This window comes from Mercurialis annua, linkage group LG6, assembly GCF_937616625.2.
Source record: "Mercurialis annua linkage group LG6, ddMerAnnu1.2, whole genome shotgun sequence".
Classification (NCBI taxonomy): Eukaryota; Viridiplantae; Streptophyta; class Magnoliopsida; order Malpighiales; family Euphorbiaceae; genus Mercurialis; species Mercurialis annua.
The window spans coordinates 10,687,804-10,694,276 of NC_065575.1; the positions used below are offsets into that span (position 1 = coordinate 10,687,804).

Below are 6,473 nucleotides of genomic sequence, written 5' to 3' on the forward strand. Positions count from 1 at the left end.
TACACTTGCGATTATTTGCCAACAGAGGCTTGGTTCTTCTCCCTTTGCTCCATTTTTTCTAACTTTTCTAGCACCTTGGAAAGCACATTTCCCTCCTCCGTGTTCTTTTGTGGTTGGAATCCGGGAGGGTGTTGAGGTTTACCACCATAATTTTTTCCTTGCCCTTGGTGGTTGTGATACGGACCTTGTTATTGAGGCCTATTCCCGCCTGGAAAACTAGGACCCGCTTGTTCGTTTGCTTGAACATTGCCTTGGACCTCTTGATTTCACCACCCAAAGTTAGGATGGTTCCTCCATCCGGGATTATAGGTATTCAAGTAGGGATCATTTCCTTGCCTTTGACCTCCCACGTAGTTCACTTGTTCACTCCATGCTTGTCCTGTGGCATAACACTCACCACTACTATGATTGAAGTCCCCACAATGTTCACATCCCACTTGGACATATGCCACCGGAGCATTCCGGGGGGTCACTTGCTTCTTCAAGGCATCGACTTGGCTTTGCAAAGAGGCATTCATGGCCTTCATAGCTTCAAACTCTTTTGATTGGTCAAATGTCATTAATGCCTTTTGAGCCGGTGGTCTTCTTCTTTCCGAGGACCAATTGCTACTAACCATCGCCAATTTCTCAATCAATTCATTAGCTTCATCAAACGTATTTTGCATCAAAGAACCACCCGATGCCGAATCAATGGTAGACCTTATAATCTCACCCAAGCCATTATAGAATATTTGGAGCACATGCTCCCTTACAAGGCGATGATGAGGGATATGCCTTTGGAGATCCTTGAACCTCTCCCAAGTTTCATAAAGAGATTCCCCATCATATTGATAATAGTCAATGATGTCTTTGGTCAACTTTGTGGTTCTCCCCATCGGAAAGTACTTATGGAGAAAAGATTGAGCAAGGTCCCGCCAATTACGGATTGATGCATTAGGTAACGAACAAAGCCACAAGCTTGCCTTGTCTCTTAGTGAGAATGGAAACATACGAAGCTTGATTTGATCGGCGGTGATATTATGAAGCTTGAATGTATCCAACACTCCTAAGAATTTTGCTATATGCTCATTCAGATCTTCACTTGGTAAACCATAGAAGGCGCACCGATTCTATAAGAGTTGAATTGTGCTAGGCTTGATTTCAAAAGTGGCCGCGGTGACCGGTCTTGCAAAGCACCCATAGGTGGCGTTATCCACATCCGGGAGAAAGAAGTCTCCCGAAGTTTGCCTTAGTGGTTGATGGTCTTGAACTTGAGGGCGGTCTTCCACTTGATGCTCTTGCCGAACTCTCTCATTGAGTGGAGGGGGCGGATGTTGCCTCACTCCATCGACTTGAGGGTGATATTGCTCTTCCTCGTAATCATCTTCCCCGTGTTCCATAATAACGGGTCTACGATTTTCCCGCCTCACACTTCTTTCAAAGCCCCCGAGGTTGTCTTGGAACGATTCTAGCGGAAGATTAGCCCTTTGTGTATTGTGCATACACTATAGTTGATCTCAGACACAAACAACAAAAAACAAACCACGCGTAAACCCGGAAAGAAGCAAAAAGAACAATCGTAAAAAAAACAGAAAATAAAACTAACTCGACCGAACAACAACTAATTTCAATCAACCAATAAACACTCGTCACTTCCCCGGCAACGGCGTCAAAAACTTGTTGAGAATAAACCCAACTTGTAATAATCCAGAAGTCGGATATCGATCCCACGAGGAGTGAATCTAGAGCGATTGACGAGAATGAACTTTAGTTGCTATTCAATTCGTTTAGTAAATCGAACAATTGGATTTCGAAATTGTCACTGCAACGAACTAGATTAAACTACCAACAATTGACACAAATTGCAATTAACAAACTAGATTAACAATTATAAATGACTAAACGATTAACAACTTAACGGGAATTCAAACAAAAAACGAGGTTTGGAGGTCAACAATCCACCTAGGTTATGCATTCACGGGTTTCGAGATTAGAGTTATAAAACGAGGGCCGAGCGTTTCTAAATCGTAACTCCCGCTCTCTTGAGCCTCAAAGAGCTACAAAATCACAACTAATCAAGCTTAACCTACTCTCGTAGCACTAAACACAATTAGGGTAATTACAATAAATCACAACCTAAAGGCCACTTAATTACTAACCCACACTCATGGTGTCACTAATTAAGCATCTAATCAATTCATTCCAATTAACAATCCCTCTCTCAAGGTAAGTCTTAATCTAACAACAATACTTAGGTAGCTAATCTAAGCAAGCCTTAGGAGCATTAATTAGAACATCAACACAAACCCTAACCCTAACCCAATCATGCATTAACTAGGATTCATATCAACCCCCAAACAAGGGGGTTTAGCCACTCATACTTAAAGCAACACAAGCAAACAATGAATAAGAACAATAGATCATTAGAAAGTAAAGAGGGGTTACCTTAATTAAATGAGTAGAGCAATCAACCATAAGAGATAATAAAGATTCAATAATAAATAAGCTTGCAATAATAATGAAGATCTTGTTCTTACAAAGCAATAAAAACTTCAAAAGCTCCAACAATGGAGGAAGCTATGGAGCACTTAATTCTAAAGAGATTCTATTCTAAGAGAGGTAATAGCAAAAAGGAATAATATTGTAAAGAATGATCTCTAACCTAAAAGATATAATGTTGATTATATAGTATCAACAAAAGAGGAAAAGAAAACATCCATTACACATGTGTTGGGCCCAAAATGGCAATTGAATCAAGCCTTGTGATGTTTGAAACCAGAATTCCCCCCTATTTTAAGTCTTGGCTCGAATCGAGCTCACTTTGCCTAAGTGAGGAGCTCGATTCAAGCTCAACCATTATGGACTCAGATCCATGTGGCTCGAATCGAGCTCCATAGTGAAGTAGGTGAGCTCGATTCGAGCTGCCTTTTGCGCTCCGGATCGCGATCTTCGGACCTCCATAACTCGGTGTAGAAATGTCCGATTGAGTCGATTCTTGAACCATTGGAAAGTCTAGGATGTCTACTTCAACGTTCATGATAAATACAATTTCATTTGAAGCTTCTAGCTGGTGCAAATTGGCCAAATAGTGCAGAGGGGTCAGCTTTTCAGAATTGCAAATGAGCTTTCGCATCTCTTTTGTCGACTTTTCCAACTTTTGCACCAAAATGCTTCCGCAATGCTCCTAAGTACCTGAAATACTATAACACGTAATAAGGCATTCAGAATACCATAAAACCGTGACAAATCATAATAAAAGCATGCGGAAACGACACTATAAATAGGAGTAAAATACTCCTATCAGTAATGGAATGGTTGAGTTTGGAGGTAGAATTAACATCGGATGACAAGGTTTAGAGTCATCAACAAACCCATAAAGATCATAACCAATTAATAGAGAATCAAATTGTGCTTTCCAAGACAGTAGTTGGTTGCTGTAAGTTTTAGAGGAACTTGAGCTGTGACAATAATAAAATAAGAGAGGAATTGATATCGAGATGAGTTTAGAGCGTGGGACGAAGACCTACTGTGGCGGAAGCAGTAGGAGTGGAGGTTGCTGTGGTTTTGGAGCTCATGGTGAATTAATTTTGTAGAACAAATTTGGGTTTAGCCAGCTTGCGGCAAGAAGATGAAAAAATAAATTGTGTCGTTAAACAAAGGTTCTTGATACCATATTAGAATAATTGTGTTAATATTTATTAATAAAAGAGGAGGTATTTATAATACCACATTACAAGAGAAATTAGGAATACTAAAGAGGAAGTAAAGTAGAAGACTACTATTGAGGAAATATGAGAGATTTTCTCTAACACTAACAAGTTTTAGTAAAGCAATCCATACTTCTAAAACACCATGTCAAGTAAGTGGAAAAGCTGAATTATGAAATTTGTAATAGATTCGAGCTCTGGGGTACTTGTAGACACTAGAAATAGAAATAAAAAAGAACTCCAGTGGGGTTACCAGAAATTCGCTCTGACACTCAAGTAAGAATTTAGTAGGGAAAGAAGAAGAAGAGAAAGAAAGAACTATGAATTGTGAAAAAAGAGTAGTACCTTTAGGTTTGCACGTAAGGTTGCTTTTATAGCTTAACGCATGCAAACCTTGTTGCGCTGTTACTTTCTTCTTCTTTCGGCCCCAACTTTCTGTTATGTTTTAGTGACATGCTCTTACGCACTTGGCGCAGTTTGCTAGGAGCGCCTCGCGTGGGGAACATTTTGTTTGTACTTGTCAGAGAATCTTTTGTGTTTCCAAGAATCAGTTAGGTGCGTGTGCAATCCGAGGTATGATTCTTTGCAGAACCAAGTGCGTATCTCGACTCATTCGGTTTACATATAAATCAAGATTCCAAGTGTGGTTTCATAGCCCGATGTTCTCAGGTCTACTGACCTAATCTTCAAACCCTTGTCCGAGTGATAGCTCGCTGAGCTATGATTTTTCACTTGGTAACTCGGTGACCCCCTTTAGGCTCTAGGTCAATAGTTTGCTTGACTGAGAAATACCCTTTTTCGGTGAGGTTACTTCGCACCTACAAGATGTTATCACTGTGTTATTACTACCTCCTTGGAAATGAATTGATAAACTAGAGCATCCATAGTTATAGTTTCTTGGTTAAAAACTCTTTTATTTATTACTTTTCACAAAATTCTTAAAAACTAAATTAGATTCCAGAGATTATGTATATGCCATCCGAATGAGACGCTTATTGGTAAAAGAAACTAATGAAGCAATCACCCAATAAAATTACCCAAACTAATAATATAAGTCCACGTTTGCCAAACAAAACGATAATGCAAAACATATGCATACCAGTTTCAAGGTCGGAACATAGAGAGCAAGTGGACTGATCGGCATGAACAGTTCCTCTTCTTACTAACATCTCATTAGACGATACACGGCCTCGAGCCAACAAGTAAGTGAAAAATTGTATCCGAGGAGGCATGGAAATTACCTATAATTTCTTAGAGAAATCCAAATGTATCAGCCATTTATTAATCCAGAAACAAGACTATAACAAAGTTAACAAAATGATTATTATAGTGATTAGTAATATAAGAAGATTGAATGCCCCTCCACACATGGGAAAGTTTGACAGGTAAATATTATTCAAGATCAAACCAATGTTATGATTTAGTGCTATCCGAACCATAGAAAAACATAACGATTTGTTATCTTCAACCATAAACTTGCAAACCAATTTCAGCAACAAGCTTTATGAAAGCAGAGGAGGGGCTTGGGATAGGGAAGTTCATTTCGCTCAAACTTATGGCAACCTTGTGTTTTAAACTGGAAATGGATTCCCCACCTAACTAAAATAGAAATACCTTTTGTGTACCGACTAAATATCTCACTCGTTTGGGGATGCATAAGTTGCCATGCATCGAACCAACAACTTCGAATTTGTGAATACAATTAACTCTTATACTTGGTTTATTAATTTTATCAATTTAACCAACATATATCAAGTACATTAATTCAAGTCATACATGCAATAATAATGTCATCTCAATAAAACGGCTGGAAACAAATGCTGGAAAGTAATAATAATTAGGAAAAAGTGCAAAAATAAATGTAAACATACATTACATTCATGACTAGCATATTTTCGTATCTGGACTAGCTTGATGAGTACGAAGCAAATACTTTTCGACAAGCATCTAATATTAGAGGTTTCTAACACATAATTGACAAAAATAGATTTTTATTCCAATTGCATGCACAAACTTTAAAGTAGATGTAAAAGTGAGCTTACAAGCACAAACTCTAAAATTAGCATATTGAATGCCTATACAACTATTAATTGTACACACAATAGGGTGTGCAACCGATTGAGTTTACGCAAGATTGATTTCATATAGATATTAGCATATCTCGGAAATTTATTTAAGACGAAAAACAAATACTTAGGGACTAATTTATAAGAGTTACAAATTGGTAGAAACCTAATTGTATTTATCAAGGATCTTGAAAAACACCCAGACGTATAAAGAAAGAAACCTTTTGATATGTAATAATTTGATTGAATAAATGCAGCAAAGCTCGAGACACTTTCATTTGGAAAAAAGATGCAGATCGAGCTTCTCTTCTAGAACTGCACCTGAATGGAGAAGATGAACTATCGCGCGTGAAGCGCGTTCAATTTTCAATATCTAGTGTTTACACTTAAATAGTTCGGATAAATGGATGGAATAACTCGGTTCGGATAGAGGCTTTAGTGCATTTAGTGATTACTAGAGCTGTTTTATATTATTCTTCCTTTCATCCGAAATTTCCGTATTCTGAAAATGACGTGTTTAGATGCCTAGATTGCTTTGTAAAGTTGAATTCTTAGTTTTGTTTTGGCTTTCTTTTGCCTTCCGCTCCTTACGGAAGTGCTAATAAATCAGCATTTATCTAAAAAAAAAATGGATAGAATAACTATTTTTTATTTTTTGAGGGGAGCATTTATTTTACAAAATCATGGAATACCAATTCTATAGAATAATTATTCTATAAAT

At 37.8% G+C, this 6,473-nt stretch overlaps 1 non-coding gene across 1 annotated transcript; it reads left to right on the plus strand.

Moving 5' to 3' along the window:
- The first annotated feature begins 753 nt into the window (after positions 1-753).
- Positions 754-860, plus strand: LOC126654177 (small nucleolar RNA R71). Its single transcript, XR_007632434.1, has one exon. It is a non-coding gene; the product is annotated as a small nucleolar RNA R71 (small nucleolar RNA).
- Positions 861-6,473: the final 5,613 nt, after the last annotated feature.